Genomic DNA, 22,911 nt, shown 5'->3' on the forward strand with positions numbered 1-22,911 from the left:
ACATGACTCTAGAACAAAAGGCAATTAGATTAGTGGCACTACAAAACCGGACGGTATTAGACGTCATCTTGGCTGAGCGTGGTGGAGTATGCAAATTAGTGGGGTCCGCTTGTTGCGTTTTCATGCCAGATTCCTCCCCGACCATATTTAAGGCAATACAAAATCTGCATGTCCTAAGTTCAGAAGTGCATGTTTCCGAGGGAAACTGGGATATTAGTTCTTGGTTCTGGGACTCGTTACGGTCTTGGGGATGGAAGCTTCTCTCAGTCTTATTGGTAATCCTTGGCATGTTGCTGTTTTGTTGTTGTTGCATACAATGTCTTCCTGCCATATGTTCAATGCTAGGGGGATGTTGCGCGCAAACAGTAGTAACACTAGGACCAAAAGTACATGCGCCTGAGAAGATGACTAATGTATTTGTGATGAAGGATATTACTGAGAAAAACCTAATGGCGATTGATATATCTGATGAATATGATTCAGGATGCATAGACATTGAAACATGTAGTTATGAGGATAATGACTATTTTTAGTAAAGCTCTTGGCTTAGGCCAAAAGGAGGGTTTGTGAAACAGTAAATGTATAGTGCCTCTTTTGTGATTAATGTTGGCCCAAGCCTAGTTGCTTTACGAGGAAAACCGCATTGCAAAGTTCCGATTTTGGATCGACTTCGCCGCCATTTTAAGATTCATGCACCATTTTGATTTCTGTTCATACGATTCTCTGTTCTAAAATGGTGGACTATGTTTTCAACTTGCAACCAAGCCTCCCGACCTTTGAGTTCTGTTAATGTTTAGACTGTCTGAGAGCCGACTGTTTAGACTTGGTAAAGAGACCTTGCGCTCCATATGAACTATCATCTAAGTATTGCCTGCGCACATAAGACTCATCCTTGTATAAAAGTTGGGACAATGAAGAACAAACCACGAGAGTATACTCAGGCCGAACTGCATTGTGCAGAAATGTAGAACAAGGCTTACCGTGGGGTCGGAGAACATACACCACCATTGTGCCTTCATGGAAACACAAACCTGTGTAATCCTTTGCATATTATTTTATAAGCTGTATGTGATCTAGGCACGAACTCTAGACCACAGATTATTAACATGAAGAGGGGCTGGACAATATTATTCAAAAATTGTATAAAAGCACGAATGTTCAGACGTCCAGCACTCTCTCACCTCTCTTTGTCAGGCTGGTATACGTTGCGGGTGTTGAGAGCCGGATAGCTATCTGTGCTTCTTTGTAAACTGTACAGAATAAAAGATCTGTGAATCTTTTCAGCCCGTGATTGGTGTATTTCATTTGTGGTCCTCAGCCTCGATATTTCTTTGTTCTTACATATGTATGCCGATGGGGTCTTTAGGGAGTTTGAATCTTTATTGAGAGGGAAGGGCTGCCTGAAGGCCAATTCTTGTGGTACCAAAGGGTCAGGAAAGCGGCAAGAGGGAGGTGGGCGGAATGGCCCGGGGAACCGGATATAAACCCCGTTTTGACTCTAATGCACTGTGGTGTCCAGACTCTAATGGTTTACTGATGGATAGGCCCAATCTCAAGAGCATGGCACTAAAGGTACATTGGGAGGCAGACTTGGGGGGGGACCTCTAACTGAAAGAGAGTGGGAACGAATACTATCATATCCACAGGAAGTGTCTAGGAACCCCCGCTTTAGATTAATCGAGATGAATGTCCTATATTGCACCTATATGACACCACACAGGATAGCCACATTCAACAATAATGCACAATCACTGTGGCCCTGGTGCGGCACTGCGGATGCAGGGCTCATACACATGTTCTGGGGGTGTGTGCATATAGAATGATTCTGGGCATGAATAGAGCAGGCCTGCAGAAGGGCTGGGATTGTACAATATGATTGGACCCGGAAGGAATGCATGCTGGGGGCTTACTCCAGGGATAGCAAGGTTAAGCAGGTGGTGAAATTCATGGACATGGCATGCATACTGGCCAAACAGTCCAAGCGATGGCCTGGAAATCGGCCAGGGGCCCCAATATCCAGGCTTGCACAAGGAATTTGAACGCTGGGCAGAGGCTGAATCCAGAGTATGGGGGGATGGTTTCAAGGTCAGAGACGAATGGGAGTATTAACTATGAAGCACGGAAAAAGCTGGTCTGGGACATGTTTCACCCCTCAGTTGACAAACCCCCATGAACACCCAAACGTTAACCATAAATCTGCTGAATTTTGCTGTGCATAAAGGATGTTACAAAATTGAAGCTACCTCAAATGCGGCACCCGCACAAGAAAATACAAGACTCTCACACAAAACCCCTGATCAACAGCAAGAAAAGAGGAATGTTTGGTAAAATAAGTTGCCTAATAAGTGAAGCAAGTTTGTTTGTTATTGTGTTAACTTGTTGTTAATGTTTATGCACATATAATCCGACAACTATAATACAAGGAAGTACGCGTGTGATACTGTTGTAAATGTCTATTTACAAATGCCAATAAAAATAGCAACAGGGTTGATGACCTTCTCTATCCTAAACGGGCTACATATCGAGGTTTGAGTTTATAATGACATGTTGGCAATTCACTGTTTGTTGTGGCTAACCAGACTTTGTCGCTTACTTTATAGCGGGGGGCCTCTTGCTTTTCTTACCTGCATACCTTTTGGTTTGTTCCTGAGCATGTTTCAACTGATGTAATGCCCTTTGAAAGCCTTGATGTCGTATACTGATGTGTTCGTGTGCACCTGGAATGAGAGAGGCACCAGACTTAATCAAGGTAAAAGATGATGGATGTTATCCATATGATAAATGAAAAGGAGAATCAGCCAATGATGAATGGTGTGCATCATTGCAGCTGAGGAGCAGGTGCAAGTGGATCTAGGCCACCTGGCCTAAACCCAGCCCACCTGATGCCTTCCTGGTTGCCACTCTTTTTCCCTACTTAATGAGCTCTCCAGCCTCTTTTCCTTTGCAACTAAGGAGCAGGTGCAAGCTAGGTCACCAAGCCTAAGCCCCACCCACATTGGTACCTTCCTGGTTGACATACTTTTTTCACACTTAGAAAGCCCCGCCCACCTGGTGCCTTCGTGGTTGCCGCTCTTTTTCCGTACTTAAGGAGCCCTCCAGCCTCTTTTCCTTTGCAGCTGGGGGGCAGGTGCAAGTGGAGTGGATCTAGGTCACCTGGCCTAAGGTCCGCCTACCTGATGCCTTCCTGGTTGCCACTCTTTTTCCCCACTTAGCAAGCCCTGCCCACCTTGTGCCTTCCTGGTTGCCACTCTTGTTCCCTACTTAAGGAGCTCTCTAGCCTCTTTTCCTTAACAGCTGGGGAGCAGGTGCAAGTGGATCTAGGCCAAGTGGCCTAAGCCCTGCCCACCTGGTGCCTTCCTGTTTGCTGCTCTTTTTCCCCACTTAGCAAACCCACCTACCTGGTGCCTTCCTGGTTGCTGCTCTTTTTCCTTAAGGAGCCCTCTAGTTTCTTTTCTTTTGCAGCTGGGGAGCAGGTGCAAATGGATCTAGGTCACCTCGCCTAAGCCACTCCCACCTGATGCCTTCCTGGTTGCTGCTCTTTTTCCCCACTTAGCCAGCCCCGCCCACCTGGTGCTTTCATGGTTGCCGCTCATTTTCCCTAATTAAGGAGCCCTCCAGTTTCTTTTCTTTTGCAGCTGGGGAGTAGGTGAAAGTGCATCTAGGTCACCTGGCCTAAGCCCCGCTCATGTGATACCTTCCTGGTTGCTGTACTTTTTTCCCACTTAGCAAGCCCTGCCCACCTGGTGCCTTCCTGGTTGCCACTCTTTTTCCCTATTTAAGGAGCCCTCCAGCCTCTTTTCCTTTGCAGCTGGGGCGCAGTTGCAAGTGGATCTAGGTCACCTGGCCTAAGCCCCACCTACCTGATGCATTCCTGGTTGCTGCTCTTTTTCCCTACTTAACAAGCCCCACCCACCTGCTACCTTTTGGTTGCCGCTCTTTTTCCCTACTTAAGGAGCCCTCCAGCCTCTTTTCCTTTGCAGCTGGGGAGCAGGTGCAAGTGCATCTAGGTTACCTGGCCTAAGCCCCGCCCACGTGGTACCTTGTTGGTTGCCGTACTTTTTTCCCCACTTAGCAAGCCCCACCGACCTGGTGCCTTCCTGGTTGCCACTCTTTTTCCCTACTTAAGGAGCCCTCCAGCCTCTTTTCCTTTGCAGCTGGGGAGCAGGTGCAAGTGGATGTAGGTCACCTGGCCTAAGCCCTGCCCACCTGGTGCCTTCCCAGTTGCCGCTCTTTTTTCCCTACTTTATGAGCCCTCCAGCCTCTTTTCCTTTGCAGCTGGGGAGCAGGTGCAAAGGGCTCTAGGCCACCTGGCCTAAGCCCCGCCCACATGGTGCCTTCCTGGTTTCCGCTCTTTTTCCCTACTTAGCAAGCCCCACCCACCTGGTGCTTTCATGGTTGCCGCTCTTTTTCCCTACTTAAGGAGCCCTCCAGCCTCTTTTCCTTTGCAGCTGGGGAGCAGATGCAAGTGAATCTAGGTCCCCTGGCTTAAGCCCCACCCACCTGATGCCTTCCTGGTTGCTGCTCTTTTTCCCCACTTAGCAAGTCTCGCCCATCTGGTGCCTTCCTGGTTGCCGCTCTTTTTCCCTACTTAAGGAGCTCTCCAGCCTCTTTTCCTTTGCAGCTGGGGAGCAGGTGCAAGTGCATCTAGGTTACCTGGCCTAAGCCCCACCCACATGGCGCCTTCCTGGTTTCCGCTCTTTTTCCCTACTTAGCAAGCCCCACCCACCTGGTGCCTTCCTGGTTGCCACTCTTTTTCCCTACTTTATGAGCCCTCCAGCCTCTTTTCCTTTGCAGCTGGGGAGCAGGTGCAAAGGGCTCTAGGCCACCTGGCCTAAGCCCCGCCCACATGGTGCCTTCCTGGTTTCCGCTCTTTTTTCCTACTTAGCAAGCCCCACCCACCTGGTGACTTCCTGGTTGCCGCTCTTTTTCCCTACTTAAGGAGCCCTCCAGCCTCTTTTCCTTTGCAGCTGGGGAGCAGGTGCAAGTGGATCTAGGTCCCCTGGCCTAAGCCCACCCACCTGATGCCTTCCTGGTTGCTGCTCTTTTTCCCCACTTAGCAAGCCCCGCCCACCTGGTGTCTTCCTCGTTGCCGCTCTTTTTCCCTACTTAAGGAGCTCTCCAGTCTCTTTTCCTTTGAAGCTGGGGAGCAGGTGCAAGTGCATCTAGGTTACCTGCCCTAAGCCCCGCCCACGTGGTACCTTGTTGGTTGCCGTACTTTTTTCCCACTTAGCAAGCCCTGCCCACCTGGTGCCTTCCTGGTTGCCACTCTTTTTCCCTACTTAAGGAGCCCTCCAGCCTCTTTTCGTTTTGCAACTGGGGAGAATGTGCAAGTGCATCTAGGTCACCTTGCCTAAAACCTGCCCACCTGGTGCCTTCCCAGTTGCCGCTCTTTTTCCCTACTTTATGAGCCCTCCAGCCTCTTTTCCTTTGCAGCTGGGGAGCAGGTGCAAGGGCCTCTAGGCCACCTGGCCTAAGGCCCGCCCACATGGTGCCTTCCTGGTTTCCGCTCTTTTTCCCTGCTTAGCAAGCCCCACCCACCTGGTGCCTTCCGGGTTGCCGCTCTTTTTCCCTACTAAAGGAGCCCTCCAGCCTCTTTTCTTTTGCAGCTGGGGAGCAGGTGCAAGTGGATCTAGGTCACCTGGCCTAAGGTCCGCCTACCTGATGCCTTCCTGGTTGCCACTCTTTTTCCGAACTTAGCAAGCCCTGCCCACCTTGTGCCTTCCTGGTTGCCACTCTTTTTCCCTACTTAACGAGCTCTCTAGCCTCTTTTCCTTTGCAGCTAGGGAGCAGGTGCAAGTGGATCTAGGCCAAGTGGCCTAAGCCCTGCCCACCTGGTGCCTTCCTGTTTGCTGCTCTTTTTCCCCACTTAGCAAACCCTGCCTACCTGGTGCCTTCCTGGTTGCCGCTCTTTTTCCTTAAGGAGCCCTCTAATCTCTTTTCTTTTGCAGCTGGGGAGCAGGTGCAAATGGATTTAGGTCACCTGGCCTAAGCCCCGCCCATGTGATACCTTCCTGGTTGCTGTACTTTTTCCCCACTTAGCCAACCCCGCCCATCTGGTGCCTTCCTGGTTGCCGCTCTTTTTCCCTACTTAAGGAGACCTCCAGCTTCTTTTCCTTTGCAGCTAAGGAGAAGGTGCTTGTGGATCTAAGTCACCTGGCCTAAGCCCCATCCATCTGGTGCCTTCCTGGTTGTTGCTCTTTTTCTCCACTTAGCAAGCCCCGCTCCACCTGGTGCCTTCCTGGTTGCCATTCTTTTTCCCAACTTATGGAGCCCTCCAGCCTCTTTTCCTTTGCAGCTGGGGAGCACATGAAAGTGCATCTAGGTCACCTGGCCTAAGCCCCACCCATGTGGTACCTTTGTGGTTGCCGTACTTTTTTCCCACTTAGGCTGCCCCGCCCACCTGGTGCCTTCCTGGTTTCTGCTCTTTTTCCCTACTTAACGAGCCCTCCAGCCTCTTTTCCTTTGCAGCTGGGGAGCAGGTGCAAGTGGATCTATGTCCCCTGGCCTAAGCCCCACCTACCTGATGCCTTCCTGGTTTCTGCTCTATTTCCCCACTTAGCAAGCTCCGCCCACCTGGTGCATCCCTCGTTGCCACTCTTTTTCACTACTTTAGGAGCTCTATAACCTCTTTTCCTTTGCAGCTAGAGAGCAGGTGCATATATATCTAGGTCACCAGGCCTATGCCCCGCCCACCTGGTGTCTTCCTGGTTGCCGCTCTTTTTCCCTACTTAAGGAGCTCTCCAGTCTCTTTTCCTTTGAAGCTGGGGAGCAGGTGCAAGTGCATCTAGGTTACCTGCCCTAAGCCCTGCCCACGTGGTACCTTGTTGGTTGCCGTACTTTTTTCCCACTTAGCAAGCCCTGCCCACCTGGTGCCTTCCTGGTTGCCACTCTTTTTCCCTACTTAAGGAGCCCTCCAGCCTCTTTTCGTTTTGCAACTGGAGCGCAGGTGCAATTGGATCTAGGTCACCTGGCCTAAACCCTGCCCACCTGGTGCCTTCCCAGTTGCCGCTCTTTTTCCCTACTTTATGAGCCCTCCAGCCTCTTTTCGTTTGCAGCTGCGGAGCAGGTGCAAGGGGCTCTAGGCCACCTGGCCTAAGGCCCGCCCACATGGCGCCTTCCTGGTTTCTGCTCTTTTTCCCTGCTTAGCAAGCCCCACCCACCTGGTGCCTTCCTGGTTGCCGCTCTTTTTCCCTACTAAAGGAGCCCTCCAGCCTCTTTTCTTTTGCAGCTGGGGAGCAGGTGCAAGTGGATCTAGGTCACCTGGCCTAAGGTCCGCCTGCCTGATGCCTTCCTGGTTGCCACTCTTTTTCCGAACTTAGCAAGCCCTGCCCACCTTGTGCCTTCCTGGTTGCCACTCTTTTTCCCTACTTAAGGAGCTCTCTAGCCTCTTTTCCTTTGCAGCTAGGGAGCAGGTGCAAGTGGATCTAGGCCAAGTGGCCTAAGCCCTGCCCACCTGGTGCCTTCCTGTTTGCTGCTCTTTTTCCCCACTTAGCAAACCCTGCCTACCTGGTGCCTTCCTGGTTGCCGCTCTTTTTCCTTAAGGAGCCCTCTAGTTTCTTTTCTTTTGCAGCTGGGGAGCAGGTGCAAATGGATCTAGGTCACCTGGCCTAAGCCCCGCCCATGTGATACCTTCCTGGTTGCTGTACTTTTTCTCCACTTAGCAAGCCCCGCTCCACCTGGTGCCTTCCTGGTTGCCATTCTTTTTCCCAACTTATGGAGCCCTCCAGCCTCTTTTCCTTTGCAGCTGGGGAGCACATGAAAGTGCATCTAGGTCACCTGGCCTAAGCCCCACCCATGTGGTACCTTCCTGGTTGCCGTACTTTTTTCCCACTTAGGCTGCCCCGCCCACCTGGTGCCTTCCTGGTTTCTGCTCTTTTTCCCTACTTAAGGAGCCCTCCAGCCTCTTTTCCTTTGCAGCTGGGGAGCAGGTGCAAGTGGATCTATGTCCCCTGGCCTAAGCCCCACCTACCTGATGCCTTCCTGGTTGCTGCTCTATTTCCCCACTTAGCAAGCTCCGCCCACCTGGTGCATCCCTCGTTGCCACTCTTTTTCACTACTTAAGGAGCTCTATAACCTCTTTTCCTTTGCAGCTAGAGAGCAGGTGCATATATATCTAGGTCACCAGGCCTATGCCCCGCCCACCTGGTGCCTGCCTAGTTGCTGCTCTTTTTCCACACTTAGCAAGTCTCGCCCACCTGGTGCCTTCCTGGTTGCCACTCTTTTTCTCTACTTAAAGAGCCCTCCAGCCTCTTTTCCTTTGCAGCTGGGGCGCAGGTGCAAGTGGATCTAGGTCACCTGGCCTAAGCCCTGCCCACCTGGTGCCTTCCCAGTTTCTGCTCTTTTTCCCTACTTTATGAGCCCTCCAGCCTCTTTTCCTTTGCAGCTGGGGAGCAGGTGCAAGGGGCTCTAGGCCACCTGGCCTAAGCCCCGCCCACATGGTGCCTTCCTGGTTTCCGCTCTTTTCCCCTACTTAAAGAGCCCTCCAGCCTCTTTTCCTTTGCAGCTGGGGAGCAGGTGCAAGTGGATCTAGGTCCCCTGGCCTAAGCCCCACCCACCTGATGCCTTCCTGGTTGCTGCTCTTTTTCCCCACTTAGCAAGTCTCGCCCATCTGGTGCCTTCCTGGTTTCTGCTCTTTTTCCCTACTTAAGGAGCCCTCCAGCCTCTTTTCCTTTGCAACTGGGGAGCAGGTGCAAGTTGATCTAGGTCCCCTGGCCTAAACCCACCCACCTGATGCCTTCCTGGTTGCTTCTCTTTTTCCTCACTTAGCAAGCCCCGCCCACCGGGTGTCTTCCTCGTTGCGCTCTTTTTCCCTACTTATGGAGCTCTGCAGCCTCTTTTCCTTTGAAGCTGGGGAGCAGGTGCAAGTGCATCTAGGTTACCTTGCCTAAGCCCTGCCCACGTGGTACCTTGTTGGTTGCTGTACTTTTTTCCCACTTAGCAAACCCCACCCACCTGGTGCCTTCCTGGTTGCCACTCTTTTTCCCTACTTAAGGAGCCCTCCAGCCTCTTTTCCTTTGCAGCTGGGGCGCAGGTGCAAGTGGATCTAGGTCACCTGGCCTAAGCCCTGCCCACCTGTTGCCTTCCCAGTTGCCGCTCTTTTTCCCTACTTTATGAGCCCTCCAGCCTCTTTTCCTTTGCAGCTGGGGAGCAGGTGCAAGGGGCTCTAGGCCACCTGGCCTAAGCCCCGCCCACATGGTGCATTTCTGATTTCCACTCTTTTTCCCTACTTAGCAAGCCCCACCCACCTGGTGTCTTCCTGGTTGCCGCTCTTTTTCCCTACTTACGGAGCCCTCCAGCCTCTTTTCCTTTGCAGCTGGGGAGCAGGTGCAAGTGGATTTAGGTCCCCTGGCCTAAGCCCCACCCACCTGATGCCTTCCTTATTGCTGCTCTTTTTCCCCACTTAGCAAGCCCCGCCCACCTGGTGTCTTCCTCGTTGCCGCTCTTTTTCCCTACTTAAGGAGCTCTATAGCCTCTTTTCCTTTGCAGCTGGGGAGCAGGTGCAAGTGGATCTAGGCCAAGTGGCCTAAGCCCTTCCCACCTGGTGCCTTCCTGTTTGCTGCTCTTTTTCCCCACTTTGCAAGCCCGGCCTACCTGGTGCCTTCCTGTTTGCCGCTCTTTTTCCCTACTTAAGGAGCCCTCCAGCCTCTTTTCCTTTGCAGTTGGGGACAACGTGAAAGTGGATCTAGGTTACCTGGCCTAAGCCCCGCCCACGTGGTACCTTGTTGGTTGCTGTACTTTTTTCCCACTTAGCAAGCCCCGCCCACCTGGTGCCTTCCAGGTTGCCACTCTTTTTCCCTACTTAAGGAGCCCTTCAGCCTCTTTTCCTTTGCAGCTGGGGCGCAGGTGCAAGTGGATCTAGGTCACCTGGCCTAAGCCCTGCCCACCTGGCGCCTTCCCAGTTGCCGCTCTTTTTCCCTACTTTATGAGCCCTCCAGCCTCTTTTCCCTTGCAGCTGGGGAGCATGTGCATGGGGCTCAAGGCCACCTGGCCTAAGCCCCGCCCACATGGTGCCTTCCTGGTTTCCGCTCTTTTTCCCTATGTAAGGAGCACTCCAGCCTCTTTTCCTTTGCAGCTGGGGAGCAGGTGCAAGTGCATCTAGGTCACCTGCCCTAAGCCCCGTCCACCTGGTGCCTTCCTGGTTGCCACTCTTTTTCCCCACTTAGCAAGCCATGCCCACCTTGTGCCTTCCTGGTTGCCACTCTTTTTCCCTACTTAACGAGCACTCCAGCCTCTTTTCCTTTGCAACTAAGGAGCAGGTGCAAGTGGATCTAGGTCACCAGGCCTAAGCCCCACCCACATTGGTACCTTCCTGGTTGCCGTACTTTTTTCACACTTAGAAAGCCCCGCCCACCTGGTGCCTTCGTGGTTGCCGCTCTTTTTCCGTACTTAAGGAGCCCTCCAGCCTCTTTTCCTTTGCAGCTGGGGAGCAGGTGCAAGTGGATCTAGGTCACCTGGCCCAAGGTCCGCCTACCTGATGCCTTCCTGGTTGCCACTCTTTTTCCCCACTTAGCAAGCCCTGCCCACCTTGTGCCTTCCTGGTTGCCACTCTTGTTCCCTACTTAAGGAGCTCTCTAGCCTCTTTTCCTTTGCAGCTGGAGAGCAGGTGCAAGTGGATCTAGGCCAAGTGGCCTAAGCCCTGCCCACCTGGTGCCTTCCTGTTTGCTGCTCTTTTTCCCCACTTAGCAAACCCTGCCTACCTGGTGCCTTCCTGGTTGCCGCTCTTTTTCCTTAAGGAGCCCTCTAGTTTCTTTTCTTTTGCAGCTGGGGAGCAGGTGCAAAGGGATCTAGGTCACCTCGCCTAAGCCCCTCCCACCTGATGCCTTCCTGGTTGCTGCTCTTTTTCCCCACTTAGCCAGCCCCGCCCACCTGGTGCTTTCATGGTTGCCACTCTTTTTCCCTTCTTATGGAGTCTTCCAGCCTCTTTTCCTTTACAGCTGAGGAGCAGGTGCAAGTGGATCTAGGTCACCTGGCCTAAGACCCACCCACCTGATGCCTTCCTGGTTGTTGCTCTTTTTCTCCACTTAGCAAGCCCCGCTCCACCTGGTGCCTTCCTGGTTGCCATTCTTTTTCCCAATTTATGGAGCCCTCCAGCCTCTTTTCCTTTGCAGCTGGGGAGCATGTGAAAGTGCGTCTAGGTCACCTGGCTTAAGCCCCACCCATGTGGTACCTTCCTGGTTGCCGTACTTTTTCCCACTTAGCATGCCCCGCCCACCTGGTGCCTTCCTGGTTTCTGCTCTTTTTCCCTACTTAAGGAGCCCTCCAGCCTCTTTTCCTTTGCAGCTGGGGAGCAGGTGCAAGTGGATCTAGGTCCCCTGGCCTAAGCCCCACCTACCTGATGCATTCCTGGTTGCTGCTCTATATCCCCACTTAGCAAGCTCCGCCCACCTGGTGCATTCCTCGTTGCCACTCTTTTTCACTACTTAAGGACCTCTATAACCTCTTTTCCTTTGCAGCTAGAGAGCAGGTGCATATTGTAAAGACTGGTGGGGGGTGTCTGTACTCCTGCTCTCTACATGGTAGAGGAGAGGCACAGAAGACCCCAGCCAAGATTCTCTATAAGGTAGCAATGGACGAGCAATCAAGGCCTAGCTTCTCAGGAGGTGATGCGGGCTGGTTCTTAAGTAAAGTGTAGTCCCCGAACCCCCACAAAGGTATGTCCACACACTGTATTACTGAAAACACAGTCTTTATGTAATTAATATTCAAAGGTATGTACACGATCACAATAACGCACTTTGTACTTGGAAGTCAATAATGATAAATATATACACGTCTAGAGTGGTATCACGAATGTTATCAAATCTCATTAAAGTGCATAAACTGTACGGTTAAAATGTCCAGACTCTTTTCCTTTGCAGCTGGGGAGCAGGTGCAAGTGGATCTAGGTCCCCTGGCCTAAGCCCCACCCACCTGATGCCGTCCTGGTTGCTGCTCTTTTTCCCCACTTAGCAAATCTCGCCCATCTGGTGCCTTCCTGGTTGCCACTCTTTTTCCCTACTTAAGGAGCCCTCCAGCCTCTTTTCCTTTGCAGCTGGGGAGCAGGTGCAAGTGGATCTAGGTCCCCTGGTCTAAGCCCACCCACCGATGTCTTCCTGGTTGCTGCTCTTTTTCCCCACTTAGGAAGCCCCGCCCACCTGGTGTCTTCCTCGTTGCCGCTCTTTTTCCCTACTTAAGGAGCTCTCCAGCCTCTTTTCCTTTGAAGCTGGGGAGCAGGTGCAAGAGCATCTAGGTTACCTGGCCTAAGCCCCGCCCACGTGGTACCTTGTTGGTTGCCGTACTTTTTTCCCACTTAGCAAGCCCCACCCACCTGGTGCCTTCCTGGTTGCCACTCTTTTTCCCTACTTAAGGAGCCCTCCAGCCTCTTTTCCTTTGCAGCTGGGGCGCAGGTGCAAGTGGATCTAGGTCACCTGGCCTAAACCCTGCCCACCTGGTGCCTTCCCAGTTGCCGCTCTTTTTCCCTACATTATGAGCCCTCCAGCCTCTTTTCCTTTGCAGCTGGGGAGCAGGTGCAAGGGGCTCTAGGCCACCTGGCCTAAGCCCTGCCCACATGGTGCCTTCCTGGTTTCCTCTCTTTTTCCCTACTTAGCAAGTCTCGCCCATCTGGTGCCTTCCTGGTTGCCGCTCTTTTTCCCTACTTAAGGAGCCCTCCAGCCTCTTTTCCTTTGCAGCTGGGGAGCAGGTGCAAGTGGATCTAGGTCACCTGGCCTAAGGTCCGCCTACCTGATGCCTTCCTGGTTGCTGCTCTTTTTCCGAACTTAGCAAGTCTCGCCCATCTGGTGCCTTCCTGGTTGCCACTCTTTTTCCCTACTTAAGGAGCCCTCCAGCCTCTTTTCCTTTGCAGCTGGGGTGCAGGTGCAAGTGGATATAGGTCACCTGGCCTAAGCCCTGCCCACCTGGTGCCTTCCCAGTTGCCGCTCTTTTTCCCTACTTTATGAGCCCTCCAGCCTCTTTTCCTTTGCAGCTGGGGAGCAGGTGCAAAGGGCTCTAGGCCACCTGGCCTAAGCCCGGCCCACATGGTGCCTTCCTGGCTTCCGCTTTTGTTCCCTACTTAGCAAGCCCCACCCACCTGGTGCCTTCCTGGTTGCCGCTCTTTTTCCCTACTTAAGGAGCCCTCCAGCCTCTTTTCCTTTGCAGCTGGGGAGCAGGTGCAAGTGAATCTAGGTCCCCTGGCCTAAGCCCCACCCACTTGATGCCTTCCTGGTTGCTGCTCTTTTTCCCCACTTAGCAAGTCTCGCCCATCTGGTGCCTTCCTGGTTGCTGCTCTTTTTCCCTACTTAAGGAGCCCTCCAGCCTCTTTTCCTTTGCAGCTGGGGAGCAGGTGCAAAGGGCTCTAGGCCACCTGGCCTAAGCCCCACCCACCTGGTGCCTTCCTGGTTTCCACTCTTTTTCCCTACTTAGCAAGCCCCACCCACCTGGTGCCGTCCTGGTTGCCGCTCTTTTTCCCTACTTAAGGAGCCCTGCAACCTCTTTTCCTTTGCAGCTGGGGAGCAGGTGCAAGTGGATCTAGGTCCCCTGGCCTAAGCCTCACCCACCTGATGTCTTCCAGGTTGCTGCTTTTTTTCCCAACTTAGCAAGTCTCGCCAATCTGGTGCCTTCCTGGTTGCCGCTCTTTTTCCCTACTTAAGGAGCCCTCCAGCCTCTTTTCCTTTGCAGCTGGGGAGCAGGTGCAAGTGCATCTAGGTCACCAGGCCTAAGCCCCACCCACCTGATGCCTTCCTGGTTGCTGCTCTTTTCCCCACTTAACAAGTCTCGCCCATCTGGTGCCTTCCTGGTTGCTGCTCTTTTTCCCTACTTAAGGAGCCCTCCAGCCTCTTTTCCTTTGCAGCTGGGGAGCAGGTGCAAGTGCATCTAGGTTACCTGGCCTAAGCCCTGCCCACTTGGTGCCTTCCCAGTTGCCGCTCATTTTCCCTACTTTATGAGCCCTGCAGCCTCTTTTGCTTTGCAGCTGGGGAGCAGGTGCAAAGGGCTCTAGGCCACCTGGCCTACGTCCCGCCCACATGGTGCCTTCCTGGTTTCCGCTCTTTTTCCCAACTTAGCAAGCCCCACCCACCTGGTGCCTTCTGGTTGCCGCTCTTTTTCTCTACTTAAGGAGCCCTCCAGCCTCTTTTCCTTTGCAGCTGGGGAGCAGGTGCAAGTGCATCTAGGTAACCTGGCCTAAGCCCCGCCCACGTGGTACCTTGTTGGTTGCCGTACTTTTTTCCCAATTAGCAAGCCCCACCCACCTGGTGCCTTCCTGGTTGCCACTCTTTTTCCCTACTTAAGGAGCCCTCCAGCCTCTTTTCCTTTGCAGCTGGGGCGCAGGTGCAAGTGGATCTAGGTCACCTGGCCTAAGCCCTGTCCACTTGGTGCCTTCCCAGTTGCTGCTCTTTTTCCCTACTTTATGAGCCCTCCAGCCTCTTTTCCTTTGCAGCTGGGGAGCAGGTGCAAAGGGCTCTAGGCCACCTGGCCTAAGCCCCACCCACCTGATGCCTTCCTGGTTGCTGCTCTTTTTCCCCACTTAGCAAGTCTCGCCCATCTGGTGCCTTCCTGGTTGCCGCTCTTTTTCCCTACTTAAGGAGCTCTCCAGCCTCTTTTCCTTTGCAGCTGGGGAGCAGGTGCAAGTGCATCTAGGTTACCTGGCCTAAGCCCCACCCACATGGCGCCTTCCTGGTTTCCGCTCTTTTTCCCTACTTAGCAAGCCCCACCCACCTGGTGCCTTCCTGGTTGCCACTCTTTTTCCCTACTTTATGAGCCCTCCAGCCTCTTTTCCTTTGCAGCTGGGGAGCAGGTGCAAAGGGCTCTAGGCCACCTGGCCTAAGCCCCGCCCACATGGTGCCTTCCTGGTTTCCGCTCTTTTTTCCTACTTAGCAAGCCCCACCCACCTGGTGACTTCCTGGTTGCCGCTCTTTTTCCCTACTTAAGGAGCCCTCCAGCCTCTTTTCCTTTGCAGCTGGGGAGCAGGTGCAAGTGGATCTAGGTCCCCTGGCCTAAGCCCACCCACCTGATGCCTTCCTGGTTGCTGCTCTTTTTCCCCACTTAGCAAGCCCCGCCCACCTGGTGTCTTCCTCGTTGCCGCTCTTTTTCCCTACTTAAGGAGCTCTCCAGTCTCTTTTCCTTTGAAGCTGGGGAGCAGGTGCAAGTGCATCTAGGTTACCTGCCCTAAGCCCCGCCCACGTGGTACCTTGTTGGTTGCCGTACTTTTTTCCCACTTAGCAAGCCCTGCCCACCTGGTGCCTTCCTGGTTGCCACTCTTTTTCCCTACTTAAGGAGCCCTCCAGCCTCTTTTCGTTTTGCAACTGGGGAGAATGTGCAAGTGCATCTAGGTCACCTTGCCTAAAACCTGCCCACCTGGTGCCTTCCCAGTTGCCGCTCTTTTTCCCTACTTTATGAGCCCTCCAGCCTCTTTTCCTTTGCAGCTGGGGAGCAGGTGCAAGGGCCTCTAGGCCACCTGGCCTAAGGCCCGCCCACATGGTGCCTTCCTGGTTTCCGCTCTTTTTCCCTGCTTAGCAAGCCCCACCCACCTGGTGCCTTCCGGGTTGCCGCTCTTTTTCCCTACTAAAGGAGCCCTCCAGCCTCTTTTCTTTTGCAGCTGGGGAGCAGGTGCAAGTGGATCTAGGTCACCTGGCCTAAGGTCCGCCTACCTGATGCCTTCCTGGTTGCCACTCTTTTTCCGAACTTAGCAAGCCCTGCCCACCTTGTGCCTTCCTGGTTGCCACTCTTTTTCCCTACTTAACGAGCTCTCTAGCCTCTTTTCCTTTGCAGCTAGGGAGCAGGTGCAAGTGGATCTAGGCCAAGTGGCCTAAGCCCTGCCCACCTGGTGCCTTCCTGTTTGCTGCTCTTTTTCCCCACTTAGCAAACCCTGCCTACCTGGTGCCTTCCTGGTTGCCGCTCTTTTTCCTTAAGGAGCCCTCTAATCTCTTTTCTTTTGCAGCTGGGGAGCAGGTGCAAATGGATTTAGGTCACCTGGCCTAAGCCCCGCCCATGTGATACCTTCCTGGTTGCTGTACTTTTTCCCCACTTAGCCAACCCCGCCCATCTGGTGCCTTCCTGGTTGCCGCTCTTTTTCCCTACTTAAGGAGACCTCCAGCTTCTTTTCCTTTGCAGCTAAGGAGAAGGTGCTTGTGGATCTAAGTCACCTGGCCTAAGCCCCATCCATCTGGTGCCTTCCTGGTTGTTGCTCTTTTTCTCCACTTAGCAAGCCCCGCTCCACCTGGTGCCTTCCTGGTTGCCATTCTTTTTCCCAACTTATGGAGCCCTCCAGCCTCTTTTCCTTTGCAGCTGGGGAGCACATGAAAGTGCATCTAGGTCACCTGGCCTAAGCCCCACCCATGTGGTACCTTTGTGGTTGCCGTACTTTTTTCCCACTTAGGCTGCCCCGCCCACCTGGTGCCTTCCTGGTTTCTGCTCTTTTTCCCTACTTAACGAGCCCTCCAGCCTCTTTTCCTTTGCAGCTGGGGAGCAGGTGCAAGTGGATCTATGTCCCCTGGCCTAAGCCCCACCTACCTGATGCCTTCCTGGTTTCTGCTCTATTTCCCCACTTAGCAAGCTCCGCCCACCTGGTGCATCCCTCGTTGCCACTCTTTTTCACTACTTTAGGAGCTCTATAACCTCTTTTCCTTTGCAGCTAGAGAGCAGGTGCATATATATCTAGGTCACCAGGCCTATGCCCCGCCCACCTGGTGTCTTCCTGGTTGCCGCTCTTTTTCCCTACTTAAGGAGCTCTCCAGTCTCTTTTCCTTTGAAGCTGGGGAGCAGGTGCAAGTGCATCTAGGTTACCTGCCCTAAGCCCTGCCCACGTGGTACCTTGTTGGTTGCCGTACTTTTTTCCCACTTAGCAAGCCCTGCCCACCTGGTGCCTTCCTGGTTGCCACTCTTTTTCCCTACTTAAGGAGCCCTCCAGCCTCTTTTCGTTTTGCAACTGGAGCGCAGGTGCAATTGGATCTAGGTCACCTGGCCTAAACCCTGCCCACCTGGTGCCTTCCCAGTTGCCGCTCTTTTTCCCTACTTTATGAGCCCTCCAGCCTCTTTTCGTTTGCAGCTGCGGAGCAGGTGCAAGGGGCTCTAGGCCACCTGGCCTAAGGCCCGCCCACATGGCGCCTTCCTGGTTTCTGCTCTTTTTCCCTGCTTAGCAAGCCCCACCCACCTGGTGCCTTCCTGGTTGCCGCTCTTTTTCCCTACTAAAGGAGCCCTCCAGCCTCTTTTCTTTTGCAGCTGGGGAGCAGGTGCAAGTGGATCTAGGTCACCTGGCCTAAGGTCCGCCTGCCTGATGCCTTCCTGGTTGCCACTCTTTTTCCGAACTTAGCAAGCCCTGCCCACCTTGTGCCTTCCTGGTTGCCACTCTTTTTCCCTACTTAAGGAGCTCTCTAGCCTCTTTTCCTTTGCAGCTAGGGAGCAGGTGCAAGTGGATCTAGGCCAAGTGGCCTAAGCCCTGCCCACCTGGTGCCTTCCTGTTTGCTGCTCTTTTTCCCCACTTAGCAAACCCTGCCTACCTGGTGCCTTCCTGGTTGCCGCTCTTTTTCCTTAAGGAGCCCTCTAGTTTCTTTTCTTTTGCAGCTGGGGAGCAGGTGCAAATGGATCTAGGTCACCTGGCCTAAGCCCCGCCCATGTGATACCTTCCTGGTTGCTGTACTTTTTCTCCACTTAGCAAGCCCCGCTCCACCTGGTGCCTTCCTGGTTGCCATTCTTTTTCCCAACTTATGGAGCCCTCCAGCCTCTTTTCCTTTGCAGCTGGGGAGCACATGAAAGTGCATCTAGGTCACCTGGCCTAAGCCCCACCCATGTGGTACCTTCCTGGTTGCCGTACTTTTTTCCCACTTAGGCTGCCCCGCCCACCTGGTGCCTTCCTGGTTTCTGCTCTTTTTCCCTACTTAAGGAGCCCTCCAGCCTCTTTTCCTTTGCAGCTGGGGAGCAGGTGCAAGTGGATCTATGTCCCCTGGCCTAAGCCCCACCTACCTGATGCCTTCCTGGTTGCTGCTCTATTTCCCCACTTAGCAAGCTCCGCCCACCTGGTGCATCCCTCGTTGCCACTCTTTTTCACTACTTAAGGAGCTCTATAACCTCTTTTCCTTTGCAGCTAGAGAGCAGGTGCATATATATCTAGGTCACCAGGCCTATGCCCCGCCCACCTGGTGCCTGCCTAGTTGCTGCTCTTTTTCCACACTTAGCAAGTCTCGCCCACCTGGTGCCTTCCTGGTTGCCACTCTTTTTCTCTACTTAAAGAGCCCTCCAGCCTCTTTTCCTTTGCAGCTGGGGCGCAGGTGCAAGTGGATCTAGGTCACCTGGCCTAAGCCCTGCCCACCTGGTGCCTTCCCAGTTTCTGCTCTTTTTCCCTACTTTATGAGCCCTCCAGCCTCTTTTCCTTTGCAGCTGGGGAGCAGGTGCAAGGGGCTCTAGGCCACCTGGCCTAAGCCCCGCCCACATGGTGCCTTCCTGGTTTCCGCTCTTTTCCCCTACTTAAAGAGCCCTCCAGCCTCTTTTCCTTTGCAGCTGGGGAGCAGGTGCAAGTGGATCTAGGTCCCCTGGCCTAAGCCCCACCCACCTGATGCCTTCCTGGTTGCTGCTCTTTTTCCCCACTTAGCAAGTCTCGCCCATCTGGTGCCTTCCTGGTTTCTGCTCTTTTTCCCTACTTAAGGAGCCCTCCAGCCTCTTTTCCTTTGCAACTGGGGAGCAGGTGCAAGTTGATCTAGGTCCCCTGGCCTAAACCCACCCACCTGATGCCTTCCTGGTTGCTTCTCTTTTTCCTCACTTAGCAAGCCCCGCCCACCGGGTGTCTTCCTCGTTGCGCTCTTTTTCCCTACTTATGGAGCTCTGCAGCCTCTTTTCCTTTGAAGCTGGGGAGCAGGTGCAAGTGCATCTAGGTTACCTTGCCTAAGCCCTGCCCACGTGGTACCTTGTTGGTTGCTGTACTTTTTTCCCACTTAGCAAACCCCACCCACCTGGTGCCTTCCTGGTTGCCACTCTTTTTCCCTACTTAAGGAGCCCTCCAGCCTCTTTTCCTTTGCAGCTGGGGCGCAGGTGCAAGTGGATCTAGGTCACCTGGCCTAAGCCCTGCCCACCTGTTGCCTTCCCAGTTGCCGCTCTTTTTCCCTACTTTATGAGCCCTCCAGCCTCTTTTCCTTTGCAGCTGGGGAGCAGGTGCAAGGGGCTCTAGGCCACCTGGCCTAAGCCCCGCCCACATGGTGCATTTCTGATTTCCACTCTTTTTCCCTACTTAGCAAGCCCCACCCACCTGGTGTCTTCCTGGTTGCCGCTCTTTTTCCCTACTTACGGAGCCCTCCAGCCTCTTTTCCTTTGCAGCTGGGGAGCAGGTGCAAGTGGATTTAGGTCCCCTGGCCTAAGCCCCACCCACCTGATGCCTTCCTGGTTGCTGCTCTTTTGACCCACTTAGCAAGTCTCGCCCACCTGGTGCCTTCCTTCTTGCTGCTCTTTTTCCTACTTAAGGAGCTCTCCAGCCTCTTTTCCTTTGCAGCTGGGGAGCAGGTGCAAGTGGATCTACGTCCCCTGGCCTAAGCCCACCCACCTGATGCCTTCCTTATTGCTGCTCTTTTTCCCCACTTAGCAAGCCCCGCCCACCTGGTGTCTTCCTCGTTGCCGCTCTTTTTCCCTACTTAAGGAGCTCTATAGCCTCTTTTCCTTTGCAGCTGGGGAGCAGGTGCAAGTGGATCTAGGCCAAGTGGCCTAAGCCCTTCCCACCTGGTGCCTTCCTGTTTGCTGCTCTTTTTCCCCACTTTGCAAGCCCGGCCTACCTGGTGCCTTCCTGTTTGCCGCTCTTTTTCCCTACTTAAGGAGCCCTCCAGCCTCTTTTCCTTTGCAGTTGGGGACAACGTGAAAGTGGATCTAGGTTACCTGGCCTAAGCCCCGCCCACGTGGTACCTTGTTGGTTGCTGTACTTTTTTCCCACTTAGCAAGCCCCGCCCACCTGGTGCCTTCCAGGTTGCCACTCTTTTTCCCTACTTAAGGAGCCCTTCAGCCTCTTTTCCTTTGCAGCTGGGGCGCAGGTGCAAGTGGATCTAGGTCACCTGGCCTAAGCCCTGCCCACCTGGCGCCTTCCCAGTTGCCGCTCTTTTTCCCTACTTTATGAGCCCTCCAGCCTCTTTTCCCTTGCAGCTGGGGAGCATGTGCATGGGGCTCAAGGCCACCTGGCCTAAGCCCCGCCCACATGGTGCCTTCCTGGTTTCCGCTCTTTTTCCCTATGTAAGGAGCACTCCAGCCTCTTTTCCTTTGCAGCTGGGGAGCAGGTGCAAGTGCATCTAGGTCACCTGCCCTAAGCCCCGTCCACCTGGTGCCTTCCTGGTTGCCACTCTTTTTCCCCACTTAGCAAGCCATGCCCACCTTGTGCCTTCCTGGTTGCCACTCTTTTTCCCTACTTAACGAGCACTCCAGCCTCTTTTCCTTTGCAACTAAGGAGCAGGTGCAAGTGGATCTAGGTCACCAGGCCTAAGCCCCACCCACATTGGTACCTTCCTGGTTGCCGTACTTTTTTCACACTTAGAAAGCCCCGCCCACCTGGTGCCTTCGTGGTTGCCGCTCTTTTTCCGTACTTAAGGAGCCCTCCAGCCTCTTTTCCTTTGCAGCTGGGGAGCAGGTGCAAGTGGATCTAGGTCACCTGGCCCAAGGTCCGCCTACCTGATGCCTTCCTGGTTGCCACTCTTTTTCCCCACTTAGCAAGCCCTGCCCACCTTGTGCCTTCCTGGTTGCCACTCTTGTTCCCTACTTAAGGAGCTCTCTAGCCTCTTTTCCTTTGCAGCTGGAGAGCAGGTGCAAGTGGATCTAGGCCAAGTGGCCTAAGCCCTGCCCACCTGGTGCCTTCCTGTTTGCTGCTCTTTTTCCCCACTTAGCAAACCCTGCCTACCTGGTGCCTTCCTGGTTGCCGCTCTTTTTCCTTAAGGAGCCCTCTAGTTTCTTTTCTTTTGCAGCTGGGGAGCAGGTGCAAAGGGATCTAGGTCACCTCGCCTAAGCCCCTCCCACCTGATGCCTTCCTGGTTGCTGCTCTTTTTCCCCACTTAGCCAGCCCCGCCCACCTGGTGCTTTCATGGTTGCCACTCTTTTTCCCTTCTTATGGAGTCTTCCAGCCTCTTTTCCTTTACAGCTGAGGAGCAGGTGCAAGTGGATCTAGGTCACCTGGCCTAAGACCCACCCACCTGATGCCTTCCTGGTTGTTGCTCTTTTTCTCCACTTAGCAAGCCCCGCTCCACCTGGTGCCTTCCTGGTTGCCATTCTTTTTCCCAATTTATGGAGCCCTCCAGCCTCTTTTCCTTTGCAGCTGGGGAGCATGTGAAAGTGCGTCTAGGTCACCTGGCTTAAGCCCCACCCATGTGGTACCTTCCTGGTTGCCGTACTTTTTCCCACTTAGCATGCCCCGCCCACCTGGTGCCTTCCTGGTTTCTGCTCTTTTTCCCTACTTAAGGAGCCCTCCAGCCTCTTTTCCTTTGCAGCTGGGGAGCAGGTGCAAGTGGATCTAGGTCCCCTGGCCTAAGCCCCACCTACCTGATGCATTCCTGGTTGCTGCTCTATATCCCCACTTAGCAAGCTCCGCCCACCTGGTGCATTCCTCGTTGCCACTCTTTTTCACTACTTAAGGACCTCTATAACCTCTTTTCCTTTGCAGCTAGAGAGCAGGTGCATATTGTAAAGACTGGTGGGGGGTGTCTGTACTCCTGCTCTCTACATGGTAGAGGAGAGGCACAGAAGACCCCAGCCAAGATTCTCTATAAGGTAGCAATGGACGAGCAATCAAGGCCTAGCTTCTCAGGAGGTGATGCGGGCTGGTTCTTAAGTAAAGTGTAGTCCCCGAACCCCCACAAAGGTATGTCCACACACTGTATTACTGAAAACACAGTCTTTATGTAATTAATATTCAAAGGTATGTACACGATCACAATAACGCACTTTGTACTTGGAAGTCAATAATGATAAATATATACACGTCTAGAGTGGTATCACGAATGTTATCAAATCTCATTAAAGTGCATAAACTGTACGGTTAAAATGTCCAGACTCTTTTCCTTTGCAGCTGGGGAGCAGGTGCAAGTGGATCTAGGTCCCCTGGCCTAAGCCCCACCCACCTGATGCCGTCCTGGTTGCTGCTCTTTTTCCCCACTTAGCAAATCTCGCCCATCTGGTGCCTTCCTGGTTGCCACTCTTTTTCCCTACTTAAGGAGCCCTCCAGCCTCTTTTCCTTTGCAGCTGGGGAGCAGGTGCAAGTGGATCTAGGTCCCCTGGTCTAAGCCCACCCACCGATGTCTTCCTGGTTGCTGCTCTTTTTCCCCACTTAGGAAGCCCCGCCCACCTGGTGTCTTCCTCGTTGCCGCTCTTTTTCCCTACTTAAGGAGCTCTCCAGCCTCTTTTCCTTTGAAGCTGGGGAGCAGGTGCAAGAGCATCTAGGTTACCTGGCCTAAGCCCCGCCCACGTGGTACCTTGTTGGTTGCCGTACTTTTTTCCCACTTAGCAAGCCCCACCCACCTGGTGCCTTCCTGGTTGCCACTCTTTTTCCCTACTTAAGGAGCCCTCCAGCCTCTTTTCCTTTGCAGCTGGGGCGCAGGTGCAAGTGGATCTAGGTCACCTGGCCTAAGCCCTGCCCACCTGGTGCCTTCCCAGTTGCCGCTCTTTTTCCCTACATTATGAGCCCTCCAGCCTCTTTTCCTTTGCAGCTGGGGAGCAGGTGCAAGGGGCTCTAGGCCACCTGGCCTAAGCCCTGCCCACATGGTGCCTTCCTGGTTTCCTCTCTTTTTCCCTACTTAGCAAGTCTCGCCCATCTGGTGCCTTCCTGGTTGCCGCTCTTTTTCCCTACTTAAGGAGCCCTCCAGCCTCTTTTCCTTTGCAGCTGGGGAGCAGGTGCAAGTGGATCTAGGTCACCTGGCCTAAGGTCCGCCTACCTGATGCCTTCCTGGTTGCTGCTCTTTTTCCGAACTTAGCAAGTCTCGCCCATCTGGT

Source organism: Ambystoma mexicanum, chromosome 2p (genome assembly GCF_040938575.1).
Source record: "Ambystoma mexicanum isolate Mex_15411 chromosome 2p, UKY_AmexF1_1, whole genome shotgun sequence".
Classification (NCBI taxonomy): domain Eukaryota; kingdom Metazoa; phylum Chordata; class Amphibia; order Caudata; family Ambystomatidae; genus Ambystoma; species Ambystoma mexicanum.